Source organism: Aotus nancymaae, unplaced genomic scaffold (genome assembly GCF_030222135.1).
Source record: "Aotus nancymaae isolate 86718 unplaced genomic scaffold, 86718_ANA_hifiasm-v0.15.2.pri h1tg000058l, whole genome shotgun sequence".
In the NCBI taxonomy this organism is placed as follows: domain Eukaryota; kingdom Metazoa; phylum Chordata; class Mammalia; order Primates; family Aotidae; genus Aotus; species Aotus nancymaae.
In genome coordinates this window covers 32,814,041-32,836,763 of record NW_026988472.1, presented here as the reverse complement: position 1 = coordinate 32,836,763, position 22,723 = coordinate 32,814,041, and positions in this window count along the sequence as shown.

Sequence of the window (22,723 nt, the reverse complement as noted above, 5' to 3'; positions counted from 1 at the left end):
TTTAAAGTCATACTGATTCACATGCTGATTTCAAATATTAAAAATGAGATAACATATATAAAGAATGTGCCATCATTCCTTGACAATATTAAGGCACCAAAGAGAGCTGTTATTGCTTTAGTAGCAGTAGTAGTGATAGAAGCAGATTACTTTTTCTAATTAGATTATATGAAAAGTCAAAGAATTGAATGTCAAAAATTATGCTACATCAAGTTGATATTTATATTAAAAAATCAAGTACTACCTCACACTAAACCAACAAACAAATTAACTTACAAAGGATCAGAAACCTAAAGGTAAAGCCTACAATCACAAGTTTTATAGAAGGAAACATGCATATATCTTTATAAACTTGAGGTACTCGAAGTTTTCTTAGGACACAAAAAGCATGAATAACAAAACAAAAAATGGCTGAACTGGATTTCATCAAGACATAGACCTATCATAGAGACTGTCACAGCTCTTGGTTTATTGTGACTAATGGGAATAATGGGGCCTCATATGATAGGTTAGGTGGCTACAGATTGTCCCATTAACCTCTTTCTTGGAAGTTTCTTCTCAGAAGTCATGGGGATTGTGAAAGAGCTGCTTCCTCAACATCTGCACAAAAGTGGATCTCTGTGATATGAAAGGTAGACTGGCAGCTATAGAGGTGTGCCTAAACCCCACATTTCTAAGGAGTCTGAGCCTCTCTAGTAATCATACCCTTCTCAGGCTGGGCTTGTGAAAGTCTTGGTCAGAAAAATACGAAATCATCCCTTGGTATCCATGGTGGATTGATTCCAACAACCCTGTGGATACCAAAATCCACAGTTTCTCAAGTTCTTGATATAAAATGGTGTCACTATTTACAATAGCAAAGCCATGAAATCAACTTTTGAGGTTGCCCATCAATGGTGGATTGGATAAAGCAAATGTGGGACATATATACCATGGAATAGTATACAACCATAAAAAAACAAAATCATGTCCTTTGCAGCAACATGGATGCAGCTAGAGGCCATTATCCTAAGAAAATCAATGCAGAAACAAAAACTCAAATTCTGCATGTCTCACAAGTTGAAGCTAAATAATGGGTGTTCATAGACATAAAGATAGCAAAAATAAACACTGTGAACTACTAGTTGTGGGGGAAGGAAGGGGCACAAGGGTTGGAAAACTAACTGGGTATTATAGGGTGATATGGTTTGGATGTGTGTCTCTTCCAAATCTCATGTTGAAATGTGATCCCCAATGTTTGAAGCGGGGCCTAGTAGGAGGTATTAGATTATGGGGACAGATCCCTCATGAATGGCTTAGCATTATCCCTTTGGTGATGAGTGAGTTCTTGCTTAGTTAGTTCACATGAGATTTGGTTGTTTAAAAAAGTCTGGGACTTCCTCCTTCTCTCTCTTACTCTCTCACCATGTAATATGCTGGCTACCCCTTAAATTTCCACCATGACTGTAAGCTTCCTGAGGTCTCACCAGAAACCAAATGGATGCCGGCACCACATATCCTATATAGCCTACAGAGCTGTGAGGCAATTAAACTTCTTTTCTTCGTCAATTACCCACTCTCAGATATTTCTTTATAGCAATACAAGAATGGACTAATACTTTAGGTGACAGAATCAGTGATACCCCAAACCTCAGCATTACACAATCTACCAAGGTAACAAACCTGCACATGCACTCCCTAAATCTAAAATAAAAGTTGAAATTATTTTAAAAAAAAGCAAAAAAGTGGTGTAGTATTTTCATAAACCCTATGTTCATCTTCTTATATACTTTAAATCATCTCAAAATTACTTATAATTCCTAATATGATGTAAATACTATGTAAATAGTTGTTATGCTGTATTGTTTAGGGAATAATGACAAGAAAATGAGTCTTTATATGTTAAGTACAGATGCAACCTTCTTTTTATTCTTGAATATTTTTAATTCATAGTTGGTGGAATCCACAGATGTGGAACTCACAAACAAGGAGGACTGTCTGTATTTGTAAACTATGAAAGAGTCCTTTCGGTTTGTGTAACATTCATTTGGTAAGCCCCTTCATTTTCTCATCATCCCTCTGTAAGACGTCAATACAACTTAGTAATAACCAGCCAACTCCATTGTGCCTGCATGCATCTTCTTCCCATATCTTTAAAATGCCTAAATGCATACCAACAAGAGTATTCTCTTCTACTACAACATTCTCCCAGTTCAACACAGATGAGTATTTTTAACAAGCTTGCTGATATGCACTGAAACATCATATCCCAAAGGAATATGGGTGGGACATTATCAACATTTGCTACTGACATATAATACTGAATAGGTGTTGGAGTTTTAAAACTGAATTACTGAACGACTATGTAGGCTTGGAAGGTAACTTTCATATTTGTTTGAGGGATTATTTGAGTTCCCATGTTGAATGGACTTTAGCTTTTTTTCTTTTTTGGTCAATTTGACTTTCAAGTTGAATGATGGCTATAGACATGGGATTCCTCACCACAAATCTATAGTGTCCTAGTTCTCAGTGACCCTCAAATGTACCTCACTTTAAAAAATATGTACCTTGAAGAAAATTGTACCTGTGTGTCCTTAAATTTCTGGAATCCTCCAAAGAATATGAAATAAAATGTTTACCATTTTATGACAGTAATAATCAAAATAGAAGGTTATATTCTATCAATGATCATAGTAAGTCCAAGCTATTTTAGGAGAAAACTATAAGAACAAACAAAAGTAAGCATTTTTGGTAATTTCTTCTATGGATTTTTCAAAAGAGAGACTAAATTATACCTTGACTAACTACTGAATATTTAATAACTGCAGGGCTCTTTCAGTGTACATTCACACTACCTTGTCATCATGCTGACGAAATTTGCTAAACAAGTACTGCTTAAGAGGATTTTGCATTACTGAGATAAAAAGGTAACCCATAATACAAATCATTAAACTGCAAGAGAAGCAGGTCTGTTGTTAATACTTACAAAATTGATTTGTACTGCTTGATATCCTAGAGGCGACAGAGAAATTTTGTAGCACTTAGCTATGAAATAAACCCTTTATCTTGCTGTCCTGTATATTTCCTTTTCTATGGCTCGTAGAGATCTGAATAGTTGGTCTTCATATTTCCGCAGCATATAGATATCCAAGAAGAGTCCATACGATGTTCAAAAAATATTATCTACTATTAATAAAAATTGATTGCATCCATTTTCAACCTTATAAAATTAACAAGAGTGCCCTAGAATTGTGCTCATGGTGGAATAAATAATACGGCAGTGAATCAGATTGTGAGTATTAAGACAATTATCATACTTGAAGCAACTATGGGGACTGCCAATGTCTACACAAATGTGTCTTTAGAAATAGCTTTAGTTGTAAAAGCTCCATGGCATAAGGCAGCCCCAATGCCTTTCTTTCAACAGATCTCTCTCTCAAAAAAAATCGTTCTTTAATAAACCATTATATCTACTATAGCTCACTTTCATCTTAATTATATATTCTTTACTTTTTATAAATAGCCATATGATGTCTCTCCAAATGAGAAGAAGAATACAAAGTGCTACGGTTTTAATGTGTTCCCCAAAGTACATGTGATGGGAACTAGATCCTCAGTGTGGTAGTGTTGGGAGGTGAGACCTAATAAAAGCTGTTTTCGTCATGAGGGCACAACTCTTATGAATGGATTAATGTCATTATCATGGGAGAGGGTTTGTTATCATGGGAGTGGATTGCTTCCAAAAGGATTAGTTTGGTCCCCACTTGTTCTCTCTCTCAAACTCTGTTTGCTCTTCCATCATGGAATAATGAAGCAAGAAAGCCCTTACACGATACCAAGTCAATAAATATCAGTTATTTATGAAGCATCCAGTCTGTGGGATTGTGATAGCACAAAATGAAGTAAGGCACAAGACTACCTCATCCATTATGACCCCATCCACATAGGTTAAAGAAAATAATCAAAGAAGTCCTGACCGAACAAGAACTCTCTCCATTGCCACTTCTCTGAAAGTCCCAATGGCTGCATCAGACTCAGTGTTTTGGCTCATAATGTTCCTTTAGCAGCCTCATGTAACTTGTACTCTGATAGTCAAGAATGGAGGGTCTCGATACAAGCAGGCCTGATTCAAACCCTCATTCTTCCAAGCTTATCATCTGACTGACCATGAGCACATGAATTAAGTTCTCCAAGTTTTAGTATCTTAATCAACTAAATGCAAATAATACTGTACAGTGTTAATAACAGGGCTGGTGTGAGGATAAAGTGTGATAATTATTGTAATGTCTGGCTTATCTTAAATTCTAAAACTGTTACCTAATTTAATTTTTAAAATATTAAGCATTTCCTAATCTTTTCTAGTATGTGCCTCCTCCACAGAGAAGAACCAGAATGGTGAGTAGACACATTTTGACCAGATGGTCTAGGATAGAACATTTGGATTCACCAGAGAAGAGATGGGAAGAAGAGATGATAAGGACAGTGTTCGAGGCAGCTTGCCCCGCTGGGAACTGGCTGAGACTTCAGAGTGGCTCCTGAACACAGGGAAACAGCAAGAGAGAAATAACCAGGGCTCTGAAACAGGCTTTTATGATCTTGGCTATGGGAGGAACCCTTGACCTACAAGGGCCTTGTTCCTGACATCTGGAGCTGCATAAAGATTGCACAGAGATGTTACTTCAGAAAGGGAACCCACACAGAATCCCACACACATCCAAGCCTGGGGCAGCCTCAGCTGGAAGCCATTTTGAAAGCCCAGATGCCAGGGATTTATGAACATGGCTGCAGCCACAACAGTGCTACCAGGAAGGACAGGGGAAAACAGGCTTACTCATTCACACTTGCTGATGTGAATGAGAGTACTTGCTGCTCTGCCAGGAACTGGTGTTGAGACCGAGATGTGAGTGGACCAAACTCCGCACAGCTTCTTGCTCAAGCTGCTTGCCCAGGTGGTGTTCCACCCTCCCTGGCCCCAGGCCCAAAGTACTATTTTGAGAGTTTAACTCTAGGCTGCACCCTGCCTTTGGCCTAAGCTTTGATGTAGCTGCAGCCACTGCCCAGCCAAGAAGGGAGAGGGAGACCAGGCCATCCCAGGCACAACAATGTCCACTGCTCTTAAGTCAGACTGAGATGCAAACCACACTCTTCACAGCTTTTTGCCACATTGCTTGCTCGAGAGGGTCCCTACCCTCTCTAGTTACAAGCCCATAACTGGTAACATTTTGAGAGTTCAGAGACATTGTTTGGTGACATGGTATTGTAGTCTGGGGCCAGAGATTGGAGTGCTTTCTCTGGAATGCGGGGAGAGTCGCTACAGCCAGAATTGAGCAGTGAGTGTGGAGAGTGCCTCAGCAGCAGACGCTGGAATTAGGCACTCTCCCATCACAGGACTGGAGAGTGATGGAAGGTGCTGAAGCTGAGATTTCTCCTGGGCAGCCAAACTTGCAACCAGGGACAGTTTTGCAACCTGGAACCATTCTGTGTGTGTCATTGCTGGATGCCCCAGCCTGTTCCCTCAGTCAGCTGGGGGACACTGGCCCACTAGCTCTGAGGAGTGGAAGGCAGGTAGACTCCACTCTTTTGAAAATCTATCCCTCAACATGGTTCATCCTTAAGGGATGGGGTAGCACAGCCCACCAAAGCCCAGTTTGAGTCAAAGGAAATGTAAACGTGGCGCTGGCCACTGAAGGGGTCACCACCAAAGCCCAGGAACGAATGTGGAGATGGGAGATTCTTTCACTCCCCCCATCCCTCCTTGGTGCACTGTCATGGACTCAGCGGTGGCTCTTCCTGTGGAGACCCTAGGAGTGTTGGCTAAGAGTCCACCTCTCCAAGGGCTTCTCCAGCAACTCCACCCTCACTAAAAGTGAATGCACCCTAGGGGACAGTGTTTTTTGTCCTCCATTGCCTCTGCCCTGCCTTAACCTGCTGGCTCTTACTCCTATGAGCCATCTCCTGGAAGCAGGCAAAATTACGCCAACAAACGAAATTAGATTGCTGCAACAAGCAATGTCTGAGAAAGCCACTGCACAAACCTAACTTCAACCATGGAACACATACTTAGCACATTGAAAGTATCCAGAAATAAAGCCAATTGATCATATTCATTATATAATGCAGTCATACCACCAAAGGAGAAAAGAGTAAGACATCAAGAAGCCCCATTCTAACAATAACAATTTTTTAAAAAAAGCATCCGCTCTTTGAGATGAGAAGGAACCAGCACAAGAACTCCAGCAATGCAAAAAGCCAGAGTGTTTAATCACCTCCAGAGGATCCCATTAACACCCAAACAATGAATCCTAACCAAAGTCAAATATTTGAAATGACGGATATAGAATTCAGAATATGAATGACAAAGAAACTCAGTAAGATCCAAGAGAAATCTAACACAAAGAAGTCAGAAAAATGATCCAAAATTTGAAATATAACATAGCTACATTAAGAAAGAACCACACAGAATGTCTTGAATTAAAAAATTCACTTCAGTAATTTCAAAATATGATCATAAATCTTAACAAATGACTAGACCAAGCAGAAGAAAAAAAATCAGAGCTCAAGGATTGGTCCTATGAATTGACTCAGTAAAAAACTAAAGAAAAAAGAATAAAATGAACAAAGCCTTTAAGAAATATGGGATTATGCTAAGTGACCAAATCTGTGACTTATTGGCATTCCTGAGACAGAAGAAAAGAAGATAAGCAACTTAGAAAAGATATCTGAAGATATAATTCAGGAAAATTTCCCCAGTCTTGCTAAAGGGGTTAACATATAGCTAGAAAAAATCTGGGGAACTCCTATGAGATACTATATAAAGACAATGATCCCTAAAGCACTTAGTCATCAGACTATCCAAGGTCAATATAAAAGAAAAAGTTGTAAAAGCAGCAAGAGAAAAGGGTCCTATCACCTATAAAGGGAAATCCATCAGACTAACAGTGGATATGTCAGCAGAAATCTTGCAAGCCAGAAGAGATTGGGGGCCCATTTTCAGCATTCTTAAAGAAAAGTAAAGCTAGCCAAGAATTTCATATCTGAACAAACTATGTTTCATAACTAAATGGAAAATAAAGTCTTTCCAAAACAAAAAATTACTAAGGGAATTCATCACTATCAGACCAGCCTTACAAGTGATGCTTAATTCTGAACATGGAAACAAAATAATGGTACTCGCTACCATAAAAGCACATGCAAACACAGAGCCCAGGAAGCCCAAAAGCAACTTTATGGTCAAGACTACAAAACAACTAGCTAACAACATAAGTTGTTACAAAACTACACATATCAATATTAACCTAAAAAGTAAATGACCTAAATGCTCCACTTAAAAGACATAGAGTGGCAAATTGGATTTTTAAAAGCAAGACTCATTCTTCTACTGTCTTCAAGGAACTCATGTCACATGTAATGGTACCCACAGGCTCAAAGTAAAAGGATAGCAACAGATTTATCACAACCAATAGAAAACAATAAAGAGGAGGGGCCACTAATCTTATATCAGATAAAACAGACTTTAAACCAACGATAGTTTAAAAAAAAAAAAAAAAAAAAAAGGGCATTATGTAATCATCAAAGGTTCAACTCCACAAGAAGGCTTAACTATCCTAAATATATATTCAACCAATATTGGAGCACCTGTATTTATAAAATAATTACTTCTAAACCTAACAAAAGACTTTAACAGCCAGATAGTAAAGGGGGAGACTTCAAAACCCTACTGACAGCATTAGACAGATCATTGAGGCAGGAAACCAACAAAGAAATTCTGTTCTTAAATTCAATACTTGACCAATTAGACCTAGTAGACATCTACAGAATACTCCACCCAATAACCATAGAGTATACATTCTTCTCATCTGCACATGAAACATATTCTAGGATTGACCACATGCTCAATCATAAAGCAAGTCTTAATAAATTCAAAAAATCTGAAATCATGTGAAGCATCATCTGTGATCACAGTGAACAAAAATGGAAATCAATACCAAAAGGAATTCTTAAAGAAAACCCACACAAATACATGGAAACTAAACAACTTGGTTCTAAATGACTTTTGAGTAAACAACAAAATTAAGGCAGAAATAAGTTCTCTGAAAAAAAATGAAAATAGACATGCAACATACCAAAACCTATGGGATATGGCAAAAGCTGTGCTAAAAGAAAACTTTATATTGTTATGTGTCCACATTAATTAGAAACATCTCAAGTTAATGATCTAACATCACATCTAGAGGAAGTAGAAAAGAACAATCTCAACCTAAAGTTAGCAAAAGAAATTACTAAAATCAAAGCAGATCTAAATGAAATTGTGACCCCAAAAACCATACAAAGGATTGAGAGGAAAAGTTGGTTTGTTGAAAGGATAAACAAGATTGATAGATAATTAGATAGATTAACAAAGAAAAAGAGAAGATCTAAATAAGCACAATCAGAAATGCTAAAGGTGACATCACAACTGTTATCACAGAAATACAAAAGATCATCAGAGGGTACTGTGGATACCTCTATGCACACAAACTAGAAAATCAAGGAGAAATTGATAAATTCTTGGAAACACACAAACTTCCAAGATTGATCCAGGAAGAAACAGAATTCCTGAACCAACTAATAATGAGTAAAGAATTGAATCAGTAATTTAAAAAAATCCACCAACCAAAACATGCTATGGACCAGGTAGATTCACAGCTAAATTCTACCAGACACACAATGAAGAACTGGTACAAATTCTACTGAAACTATTCCAAAAATCGAGCAGAAGGGACTCCTCACTAACCCAAATCTGGCAAAAACACAACACCTACACCAAAATCTGGTAAAAACACAACAAAATAAGAAAACTGCAGGTCACTATCCCTGACGAACGTAGATGTAAAAATCCTCAACAAATTCTAGCAAATCAAATCCAGCAAAACATCAAAAAGTTAATTCACCATGACCAAGTGGGCTTAATTCCTGGGAAGCAAGGGTGGTTCAACATATGAAAATCAATAAATCTAATTCACCACATAAACACAATTGAAAACAAAAAACATCTGATCATCTCAGTAGACACAGAAGAGGCCTTTTGAAAAAAAATCCAACATACCTTCATAATAAAAACCCTCAACACACAAGGCATCAAAAGAATATACCTCAAAATAGGAACCATCTAGGACAAACCCACAGCCAACATCATACTGAATGAGCAAAAGCTGGAAGCATTCCCCTTAAGAACTGGAACAGATAAAGATGCCCACTCTCACCACTCCTATTCAGCACAGTACTGGAAGTCCTATCCTGAGCAATAAGGCAGGAGAAATAAATAAAAGGCACCCAAATGGGAAAAAAGGAAGTCAAATTATCTGTCTTCACTGATCCTATACCTAGAAAACACTAAAGAGTCTATGAAAAAACTCTTAGAACTGATGACTTCAGCACTCTCAGGATACAAAACCAAAGTACAAAAATCAGTAGCATTTCTATTCACCAATGATGGTCAAGCTGAGAATCAAATCAAGAATGCAATCCCATTGCAAATAGACACACACACACACACACACACGCAAACTACCCAGAAATACATTTAGCCAAGGAGGAGAAACATCTCTGTAAGGACAACTACAGAACACTTCTAAATGAAATTATAGACGACACAAACAAATGGAAAAACATTCCATGGATCATGGATTCAAAGAATAAATATTGTTAAAGTGTCCATACTGCACAAAGCAATCTACAGATTCAATGGTATTTCTATCAAATTAATGATATCATTTTTCACAGAATTGGGAAAAACTATTCTAAAATTTACATGGAACCCCAAAAGAGCCTGAATAGTAAAGGAAATCCTAGGCAAAAAGAATGAAGCTGGGGACATCACATTACCTGACTGGAAACAATACTATAAGGCTACAGTAACCAAAACAGCATGGTACTGGTGCAAAAATATATGCATAGAGCAGTGGAACAGAATAGTGCCTCCTGCAATAAAGCTGAACACTTACAACCAACTGATCTTCAACAAAGCTGAAAAAATAAACAATGCAGAAAGGACTCCCTATTCAATAAATGGTACTGGGATAACTGGCTAACCATATGCAAAAGAATGAAACTGGACTGCTACCTTTCACCATATACAAAAATTAATGTAAGATGGATTAAATCCTTAAATATAAGATCTCAAACCATACAAATCTCAGAAGAAAACCTTGGAAATATTCTTCTAGATGTTTGGCTTCTGCAAAGTATTTATGATGAAGACCCTGAAAGCAAAGGTGACAAAATCAAAAACAGGCAAATGGGACTTAATTAAAGAGCTTCTGCACAGCAAAGAAACTATCAAGAGAGTATATAGACAACCCACAGAATGGGAGAAAATATTTGCAAACTATGCATCTAGCAAATGACTAAAATCCAGAACCTTTAAAGAATTTAATAAAATCAATGAGGAAAAAAAAATAACCCCATTAAAAAGTGGGCAAAGGACATAAACAGACACTTCTCAAAAGAAGATATATAAGTGACTAACAGACATAAAAATAAAATCACTAAGCATCAGAGAGATGCAAATGAAAACCACACTGAGGTACCATCTCATACCAGTCACAATGACTATTATTACAAAATAAGAGAATAACAGAGGCTGGTGAGGCTGTGGAGAAAAAGGAACATTCATACAATGGTGGTAGGCACGTAAATTAGTTCAGCCACCGTGGAAAGCAGTTTGGAGATTTATCAAAGAACTAAAACTAGAATGGCCATTCAACCCAACAATCTCATAACTGAGTACATCAAGAGGAAAAAAATTTATTTAAATAAACAAATAAAATAAATACATATACATTACAGAATACCATGCAGCCATAAAAAAAGAATGAAATTGTTAGAGTAGGTAGGTAGGCAGATGTGAGCAGGGGAGGAAAGTTCCCCTCCCACCCAGGAATGTCAGGCAGCCATCAGATGATGGTCAGGTGGTTATTAAACAGTCTCACTAAAACAATTGGTCACAGCTGGCACCAGGGAAGGACAGTCTCCCAACAGACAGAAAACACGTGAAGCTGGTGATCAGCCGCTTCTCAATAAGATCTCAGGAGTTGGGTGAAGAGGCTCAAGCATGCACACTAAGAGGCAAAATAGTGGAGTTTAACCAGAATATGACCTCCCTCTAGGTACACTAGATTGAAGGAAAAATCACCTCAAGTGAGCACCCACAAAATTTCAGTAAACACACTGCACATGTGGTCCCTCCCAAGAGCTGGCAGGCCACCATACATTCGAACAGCCTGTTCCAAGGGAAGAATGAAGGGAGAAGAAACACAAACCCTGGAACCATGCCAATGTATAAAACCCCAAGGCAAGGGCCAAATGAGTACTTGGATCTCTTGTCACCTGCTTGGCCCTCTTCCAAATATACTTTACTTCCTTTCACTCCTGCTCTAAAACTTGCCCCAATCTCTCCCTCTCACTTAAACCTATTTCTGTCTCTCAGCTAAATATTCTTTCCTCTGAGGAGGCAAGGATCAAATTTGCTGCAGACTCATCAAATTTGCTGCTCCCAACAAAATCTTGTCCTTTGCAGCAACTTGGACGCAGTTAGAGGACATTATCCTCAGTGAATTTATACAGGAACAGAAAACTATTGCATATCCTCACTTATAAGTAGGAGTTAAACATTGGGTACAATCAGATATGAAGATGGGAACAATAGACACTGGGGATTCCAAAAGGGGAGGGAGGGAGTGGGTCAGGACTGAAAAACTCTCTACTGAGTACTTTGTTGCTACTTTGGTGGCGAGATCATTAGAAGCCCAAACTTCAGCATCACAAAATATACACATGTAACAAGACTGAACATATACCCTTTTAATTTACAACTTTTTTTAAAAAAGAAAAAACCTTACATTTTTAAATATATAACTTAAAAACTTGAGAAGCCCTGAAATTCTTTTCCCAAAAATAAGGAAAATAATTTAGACAACTGTTCAATATAGATATGATGCAAGTCACCTTTTTAACTTGATTACCAACAGTGATTTCCTACAGGAAACTTAAAAGGAATCAAACACATATCCTATCATTCCACATATCCTGTTCGGATTTTATACAAAGTAATCAAGCATTTCTGTTAATCTGAGAAATTTAAATTGACTATCTGCCAATACTCTTGACTATTAATTTAGTAGAAGCTTTCCTTTATTATTGTAAAAGTACCATATCACTTCAATGTTGATTGTTGTGAGATATTTAATTTTCTATCTACTCAAAGCATTGTAGATCTAGTGGACAAAAAGCCTCATTAAGCTCTGAAATTAAATCTCAACTGCAAACAAGTTGGCTTAATCCCATCTCTGTAAGATTTTCATCTTCAAGTGACCTAATAAAGATTGATATATACTTAGTGTATAATTATTCAGGAGAAAATATTGATAAAGAATATTTTTTAAAAATTGTGGCCAGGCGTGGTGGCTCATGCTTGTAATCTCAGCACTTTAGGACGCTGAGGCAGGCGGATCACCTGAGGTCAAGTTTCGAGACCAGCCTGACCAACATGGTGAAACTCCATCTCTACTAAAAATACCAAAATTAGCCAAGCATGGTGGCATATGCCTGTAATCTCAGCTACACGGGAGGCTGAGGCAGGAGAATTGCTTGAACCCAGGAGGCAGAGGTTGCAGTGAGCCAAGATCCCACCACTGCAGCCTGAGCTACAGAGCGAGACTCCGTTTCAACAAAAAAGAAAAAAAAAATCCTACCAGATACCAAAGGTGAAATAACTCATTACTTTAAACCAAGGATTCTCAGATTCTAACACAAGATGAGAAATATCTTCCCAGGGGTTAGGGCCAAGAAGACTGACTAAAAACAACAGCAATCCGAGGCTACCATTGAAGAAAAACCATAATAAGTATGCGAATCCTTACCAGCAACCAAGCTATCCAGGTTCTCTCCTCAGAACTGAGCAGGAGACTGGTAAGATCCATGGAGAGGAAGGAAGAGCAGTGTGGTGCGGTGTCCCACCTGAGAGCCACAAGGGGCAGGAGAGCCCCCATCCCCAGTGAAGGGGGGGCAGTGAGTGAGTGTGCTACCCAGCCGGGTAAACTATGCTTTTTCCACAGAACTGTGCAACCCACAGATTGGAAGATTCCACTTGCAAACACACACCACCGGGGCCTAGCGTCCCAACCCCCGAGCCATGCAGATTCTCAACAGCCTCTCAGCTGGAATCTGTTTAAGCCTACTGAGCTCCCTTGGGGAGGGGTTAGCAGCACCACAGCTGAGGCTGCCTGTGGTCTAAGCCATTTGAGCTCGTTGGGGGAGGGGAAGCAGCCAGCACTGGGACTGATAATTGCCTAACACGCTAAGCTTTCTGGGTAGGTGAAGGATAGCACTCATCTCTATAGCTCCAAGCTGTGTTTTTCCCTGCAGGAGCTAGGGAGGCTGGACGCCTTGGTCCCAAGACATGTCCCATACAGCCCAACACACTGGCTGTGGCAGACTGCAGCCAGAGTGCCTCTTCAGGCCTGACCTTGACACATCCTTCTTCACTGGGTGGGAATTCCCTGCAGGAACTCCAATAACTTCAGCTAGAGGCTCAGGGATAGAACCCAGATCTCCCTTGACCTGAGACCCTAGAGGGAGGGATAGCCACAGTCTAGCTACCCCTAGAGGATGAGATGGATGAATTGACAGTAGGTTTCAGAAGATGGGTAATCAAAAACTACAGTGAGCTAAAGGAACATGTTCTAACTCAATGTAAAAAAGCTAAGAACCTTGATAAAATGTTAGAAGACCTGCTAACTAGAATAACCAGTTTAGAGAGGAACATAAATGACCCAATGAAGCTGAAAAACACAGCATAAGAACTTGGTAAAGTATACACAAGTATTGATAGCTGAATCAACCAAGTGGAAGAAAGGATATTAGAGTTTGAAGACCAACTTGCAAAATAAAGCATGCAAACAAGACTAGAGAAAATAACAACGAAAATGAATAAACAAAGTCTCCAAGAAATATGGGACTTCAATGAAAGATTAAACCTATGATTGACTGGAGTACCAGAAGGACATGGGTAGAATGGAAACAACCTGGAAAACACACTTCAGGATATTATCCAGTAGAATTTCCCCAACCTAGCAATACAGACCAACATGCAAATTCAGGAAATACAGAGAACATCACTAAGATACTCCATGAGAAGATTAACCCCAAAAAACATAATCATCAGATTCTCTAAGGTTGAAATGAAGGTGAAAATATTAAGGGCAGCCAGAGAGAAAGGCCAGGTCACCTAAAAAACGAAGCCCATCAGACTAACAGTGGACCTCTCAGCAGAAACTCTACAAACCAGAAGATATTGCAGGTCAATATTCAACTTTCTTAAAGAAAAGAATTTTCAACCCAGATTTTTATATTCAGTCAAACTAAGCTTCATAAGCGAAGGAGAAATAAAATCCTTTCCAGACAAGCAAATCATGAGGGATTTTGTTACCACCAGGCCTGCCTCACAAGAGCTCCTGAAAAATGCACAAAATATGGAAAAGAAAAATGGGCACCAGCCACTGCAAAAACACACAAATTATAAAGATCAATGACACTATAAAGAAACTGCATCAACTAGTGTGCAAAATAACCAGATAAGATCATGATGACAGGATCAAACTCACACATAACAATACTAAACTTAGATGTAAATGGGCTAAATGCCCCAATTAAAAGACACAGATTGGCAAATTGGATAAAGAGTCAGGACCCATCTTATGTGGAAAGGAACAAAAAATAAAGGGATGGAGGAAAATTTACCAAGCAAATGGAAAGCAAAAAAAAAGAAAAAAGAAAAAGAAAAACAGGGGTTGCAATCCTAGTCTCTGACAAAACAGACCTTAAACCAACAAAGATCATAAAAGACAAAGAAGGGGATTACATAATGGTAGAGAGAACAATTCAACAAGAAGAGCTGAGTATTCTAAATATATATACACCCAATACAGGAGCACCCAAATTCATAAAACAAGCTGTTAGAGACCTACAAAGAGACTTAGACTCCAATACAATAATAGTGGGATATTTTAACACCCCACTGTCAATATTAGACAGATCAATGAGACAGAAAATTAACAAGGATATTCAGGACTTGTACTCAGCTCTGGATCAAGTGGACCAAATAGACATCTACAGAACTCTCCACCCCAATTTAACAGAGTATACATTATTCTCAGTGCCACATGACTCTTATTCTAAAATTGACCATATAATTGGAAGTAAAACACTCCTCAGCAAATGTAAAATAACTGAAATCATAACAAACAGTATCTCAGACCACAGTGCAATCAAATTAGAACTCAGGATTAAGAAACTTACTCAAAACCAAACAATTGAATCAAAATTGAAAAAGCTGCTCCTGAATGACTCCTGGGAAAATAATGAAATTAAGACAGAAATCCAAGTATTTATTCAAAGCCAATGAGAACAAAGAGACAACATATCAGAGTCTCTGGGACACAGCGAAAGCAGTATCAAGAGGGAAATATATAGCACTAAATGCCCACATCAGAAAGCCAGAAAGATCTAAAATTGACACCCTAACATCACAATGAAAAGAGCTAGAGAGGCAAGAGAAAACTAATCCGAAAGCTAACGGGAGGCAATAAATAAGATCAGAAAAGAATTGAAGGAGATAGAGACATGAAAAACCCTCTAAAAAAAAATCAACAAATGCAGGAGCTGGTTTTTTGAAAAAATTAACAAAATAGACTGCTAGCTAAATTAAAAAAGAAAAATAAGAGAGAAGAATCAAATAGACACAATAAAAAAATGACAAAGGTGATATCACCACTGACCCCAAAGAAATACAAACTATGATCAGAGAATACTATAAATACCTCTATGCAAATAAACCAGAAAATTGAGAAGAAATGGATAAATTCCTGAACACTTACACCTTCCCAAGACTAAATCAGGAAAAAGCTGAATCCCTGAATAGACAAGTTCTGAAATAACAAGTTCTAAAATCGAGGCAGTAATTAATAGCCTACCAAACAAAAGAAGCCCAGGACCAGATAGTTTCACAGGCAAATTCTACCAAAGGTACAAAGAGGAGCCAGTACCATTCCTTCTGAAACTATTGCAAACAATTGAAAAGGAGGAACTCCTCCCTAACTCATTTTATAAAGCCAGCATCATCCTGATACCAAAAACAGGGAAGAGTCACATGGACAACAACAAAAACTTCAGGCCAATATCCCTGATGAACATAGATGCAAAAATCCTCAATAAAATACTGGCAAACCAAATCCAGCTGCACATCAGAAAACTTATCTACCATAATCAAGTCAGCTTCATCCCTGGGATGCAAGGCTAGTTCAATATATGCAAATCAATATATGTAATCTATCGCATAAACAGAACCAAAGACAAAAACCACATGATTATCTCTATAGATGCAGAAAAGCCTCTGATAAAATTCAACATCCTTTCATGTTAAAAACTCTCAATAAACTAGGTATTGAAGGAACATATCTCAAAATAATAAGAACTATTTATGACAAAACCACAGTCAATATCATACTGAATGGGCAAAAGCTGGAAGCACTCCCTTTAAAAACCAGTACAAGACAAGGGTGCCCTCTCTCACTACTCCTATTTAACATAGTATTGGAAGTTCTGGCCAGGGCAATTAAGCAAGAAAAAGAAATTAAGGGTATTCAAATAGGAAGAGAGGAAGTCAAATTGTCTCTGTTTGCAGATGACATGATTTTATATTTAGAAAACCCCATCATCTCAGCTCAAAAGCTCCTTAAAGTAATAAGCAACTTCAGCAAAGTCTCAGGATACAAAATCAATGTGCAAAAATAAGAAGCATTCCTATACACCAACAATAGACAAGCAGAGAGCCAAATCATAAATTAACTCCTATTAATGATTGCTATAAAGAGAATAAAATACCTAGGAATACAGCTAAAAAGGGATGTGAAGGACCTCTTCAAGGAGAACTACAAACCACTTTCAAGGAATAAAAGAGGACACAAAGAAATGGAAAAGCATCCCATTCTCATGGATAGGAAGAATCAATATTGTGAAAATGGCCAAACTTCCCAAAGTAATTTATAGATTCAATGCTATTCCTATCAAACTACCATTGACATTCTTCACAGAATGAGAAAAACATACTTTAAAACTCATATGGAATCAAAGAAGAACCCATATATCGAAGACAATCCTAAGCAAAAAGAACAAAGCTGGAAGCATCATGCTACCTAACTTCAAACTATACTACAAGGCTACAGTAACAAAAACAGCATGATACTGGTACCAAAACAGACATATAGACCAATGAAACAGAACAGAGACCTTAGAAATAACACCATACATCTACAACCATCAGATCTTTGTCAAACCTGACAAAAGCAAGCAATGGGGAAAGGATCTCCTACTCAATAAATGGTGCTGGGAAAACTGGCTCGCCAAATGCAGAATTCTGAAACTGGTCTCCTTCCTTACACCTTATACAAAAATTAACTTAAGATGGATTAGAGACTGAAATGTAAAACCCAAAACCATAAAAACTCTAGAAGAAAACCTAGGCAATACCATTCAGGACATAGGCACGAACAAAGACTTCATGACGAAAAGGCCAAAAGCAATTGCAACAAAAGCCAAAATTGAGAAATGGGATCTAATTAAACTAAAGAGCTTCTGCACAGCAGAAAAAGAAAAAAGAAAAAAAGAAAAAAAATTATCATCAGAGTGAACATGTGAACTACAGAATGGGAGAAAATTTTGGCACTGTATCCATCTGACAAAGGTCTAATATCCCAAATTTACAAGAAACTTAAACACATTTAAAAGAAAAAAACCAGTCTCATCAAAAAGGGAGCAAAGGATATGAACAGACACTTCTCGAAAGACGATATTTACACTGCCAAACAACATATGAAAAAAAACTCAACATCACTGATTATTAGAGAAATGCAAATCAAAATCACAATGAGATACCATCTTATACCAGTCAGAATGGTGATTATTAAAAAGTGAAGAAACAATAGATGCTAGAGAGGATATGGAGAAATAGGAATGCTTTTACACTGTTGGTGAGAATGTAAATTAGTTCCACCATTGTGGAAGACAGTGTGGTGATTCCTTAAAGATCTAGAACCAGAAATACCATTTGACCCAGCAGTACCATTACTGGGTATATACCCAAAAGAATTTAAATTATTTTACTATAAAGACACATGCACACATATGTTTATTGCAACAATATTTACAATAGCAGAGTCATGGAACCAACCTAAATGCCCATCAATGATAGACCAGATAAAGAAAATGTGGTACATATGCACCACAGAATACTATGCAGTCACAAAGTGGAACGAGATTATGTCCTTTGCAGGGACATGGATGAAGCTGGAAGCCATCATCCTCAGCAAACTAACATGGAAGAGAAAACCAAATACCACATGTTTTCACTCATAAGTGGAACAATGAGAACACATGGACATAGGGAGGGGAACAACACACACCAGGACCTGTTGGGGGGTGGGAGGCATGGGAAGGAAATTAGGGGATGGGTCAATAGGTACAGCAAATCATCATGGCACACATATACCTATGTAACAAACCTGTATGTTCTACACATGTATCCCAGAACTTAAAGTAAAATTAAAAAAAACCTTTGCATTATCTTCCCTATATCTGCCCATTCCCCCCACGCCACCCTGTACTCCCTGGCTCCCATTAACCACTATTTTACTCTCTGTTTCTATATATTTGATTTTTTAGGACATCTTTATATGGATGCAGGAATGAAAAACATAAAATTGGCTGCTAACATCCATAGTGTAAAAACAAAACCAATCAATGTTTGTGGCATATGTTTTTATACTTCTCAAATAAGTCCCCAATCTGCTCACTGATGCTTATAAAATGTAATTCCTCTAATATAAATAAAAATGGTTAGCATTTATATTGTGCATGCAGTGCACAGAGTGTTCTATGACATGATTTCCATATATTAACTAATTTTACCCTCACATTACCCAGTGAATATATATTGTTATTAACCTTATTTTACATATTTGGAAACTAAGGCAACCATAGAATAAGCAAATTGTCTGAGGTGGCAATAACTAAAGGTAGAATGATATAATGAGAGTGACAATGATAATATTAGATAACAGCATTGATAGCTACCATTTACTGAATCCTTATGTAAGAATTAAGCCTTCAAATTTACATTTAATTATCACAATATTGCTATAAAGCAGACCTTATTTCCAGAAATAAATAGGTTCTGAGAAGTAAATAAATTTTTTTATGTTCCCCCAGCTGATTAGGTGGCATAACTGGGATTAAAATGCACATCCTTCTGACGCTAAGGCTGATCTCTTTCAATGATGAGGCATTTTATCTCAGCAAATAATACTAATAGTAACACATTGACCTAATTCACTCTACAGCTTGAGTAATGAGAATCAAATTTTTCTCTGAAATTAGATTTTAAAATAGCACTGTGGTGAATATGAAGGAACTGAGTGAAAAAGAAGACATCTCACAAAGTCTGGGGACTGCTCTTCGCGGCAATCAAAACAAGTCCACATATTTGCCACTGATGGTTAGTTCCATTCTCTGATCTATTTGTGCATATTTAGGTAAGAAGTGTTTTTTTAAATGAGATAGATCCTAAGGGTTTGCTTTATTCTCCTGCTTGTCATTTTACATTTCTCATTATTTTTAAAATAATGAAATAAATGTCCTTTACTTATATCTTTAAAATCACTTCTGGTATATATCTTCAATTTTAGTACTACAAACTGCCCTTGCTCATGGCCTTGAGCCAGGAATCAAGAGACATGTGTTCTGTTCATTGATCAATATTGACTAACTACACAGAGCCAAATCCTCCAAATGAAAAACAAATAATAGATGTTGCATCATGCCAATATTTCATGTACACTTTAACGTTTACCTAGTTATTTGGGAAGTGCTAAACAATTGACAGAGGTTTTCACTTTTTATCTTGTTAACAACCTGTAGGCTGTCATTTGAGATAGTGAAAGGCTCATTTCCATCTATTTAATCAGCAATAAACGGGTATGACATTCACACACAAAATACCTATCAGAGTTTTGGCTTACAAGATGCCATATAAGTAGAAAATAATGAATGGTTTTAGCGTACAAATTCTAAAATAGCCCTATATATTATCAAGTGGAAATGCATGCTTTGAACAAGTTATAACATTGAGTGATATAAATGTAAAGTAAAATAATATTGTCTGGAATTTTAATTTTTATTCTATGTTGGAATGAATTCAATTTAATTCTCAAATATTCAATAACTCTTCAATGACTTGGCATTTTTGTAGAAGACAGGGACAGAAAATGGATGAGAAATTTTCAATTTACCAATAGGATTTACTTATAAGTTTCACTTTCAAATCAGTTATTTTTAAGCTGCCTAATCCCTCTTCTGTTGCAACTAACCCTTCCATGCCTTATCCCGCAGAGTGTTCCAAATTCTGAAATTACCTACCTTCCTTTTTAAAGTGTGGCAAAATATCTCTTTTTTCAGAGAACAGTGGCCTTGGCATTTTAATCAACATTCATAACAGTTCAGTACTCCATTTTCTTCTCTATCACACTCAGTTAAAACAAATCCTTATAAATTACTTATGCAGCTATTAAAGTTTGTATTAATAACATAATGGTCATTTAATTTATTTTTTATTTTACATTGTGTTTTGAGACAGAGTCTCACTTTGTCTCCCAGGCTGGAGTACAGTGGTGAGATCTTGGCTCACTACAACCTCTGCCTCCCGCATTCAAGCTATTCTCCTGCCTCAGTCTCCCAAGTAGCTGGGATTATAGGCATGTGCTACCACGCTGGGCTAATTTTGTATTTTTAGTAGAGACAGGGTTTCACCATGTTAGTCAGGCTGGTCTCGAACTCCTGATCTGAGATGATCTACCCGCCTCGGCCTCCTGAAGTGCTGGGATTACAGGCATGAGCCACTGCGCCTGGCCTCGTGCAGAGTTTTGAACTCTATTTTCTCAGAGTTCCAAACAAAAATGTTAAGGTGTTTCAAGCAGCCACTTTTATGTAGGGATATTTGTTAAATATAAAACAAATAAACAATGGTTGACCTAATTTATACCAACAGTGTGGCAATTCCTCAAGGACCTAGAAATAGAAATTTCATTTGACCTAGCAATCCCATTACTGGGTATATATCCAAAGGATTATAAATCGTTCTATTATAAGGACACATGCACACGTATGTTCACTGCAGCACTGTTTATAATAGTGAAGACTTGGTACCACCCAAATGCCTATGGATGATAGACTGGACAGGGAAAATGTGGCACATATATACCATGGAATACTATACAGCCATAAAAAATGATGAGTTCTTGTCCTATGTAGGGACATGGATGAACCTGGAAACCATCATTCTCAGCAAACTGACACAGGAACAGAGAATCAAGCACTGCATGATCTCACTCATATGCAGGTGTTGAACAATGAGAACACATGGACACAAGGAGGGGAACATCACACACTGGGGTCTGTTGGGGGGTACTAAGGGAGGGACAGTAGGGGGTAGGGAGTTGGGGAGGGATAACATGGGGAGAAATGCCAGATATAGGTGATGGGGATGGAGGCAACAAACCACATTGCCATGTATGTACCTATGCAACAATCCTGCATGTTCTTTACATGTACTCCAGAACCTAAAATGCAATTATATATATATATATATTTAAAAGAAAAAAGGAAATTAAAAAGAAAACATTATATTTTAAAAAAAGAAAGAAAAACACATCAAAACCAAATTTTGTTAGTAGGAAAAATGCACTGTTCAAAACGTGAAATAAATGTTTAATGAAAAACAAAAAATAAAATAAAATAAATAACAAAGATGAAAATAAATGAGTTGAAAAGGAAGAGATAATTGTAAAACACGGAAAGGGTATTGAGTTTATTTTTATACTATCAATAATGAGTATTTTCCCCTAACTGACTTCTTAATAAATAGGTCACACATGGCATATGATCTGTTCTCTGTTCTATAAATGGCTTTGGGAATATAATTAAACCATTAAGGCTTACTCTAATAAATTTGTCTCACCTCTTCAAGGAAAGAAAGACTGCCCCATTGAAGACTGAAACATGAGTAGGAATAAGTATTCTCCTTCTCCTTCTTTTCTCTTAAATTTCACATTAAATTCCTGGGTCCCCAGTGGACCAACTTTGAAGGAAGAGAAGCCAATTCTCTTCTCTGATTCTCTTCTCTGATGACACCGAATTACTATACACCAATTCTAACTGCTGTGGTTTTGGAGACTCTAGGATTAGTGAATGGAATGACATCACTGTTTGGAGTTAGGATGTGAGCAAAGTAACTGCCCCAACTTAGCTATAATATCCTTTTTTATCTGAGAAAATTGAAACTAGTAGTTGGTTAATTATGGTAGGCAGAATAATGGCTCCCCAAAGATGTCCATGTCTTAATTCTCATAACCTGTGAATATGTTAAGTTACACGGCAAAGGAAATTAATTAATTGGCTGACCTTAAAATAGGAAGATTACCCTAGATTATCTAGGTGGGTCCAGTGTAATCATCAGAATCTATGAAAGTGGAAGATGAAAGGAGGAAGGAGTCAGAGTCAGAGGAGATATGATGACAGAAGCAGAGTCAGAGTGATGCAATGTGAGGACTCCATTGACCATTGCTACCTATGAAGACAGAACGGGGCCATGGTCAAG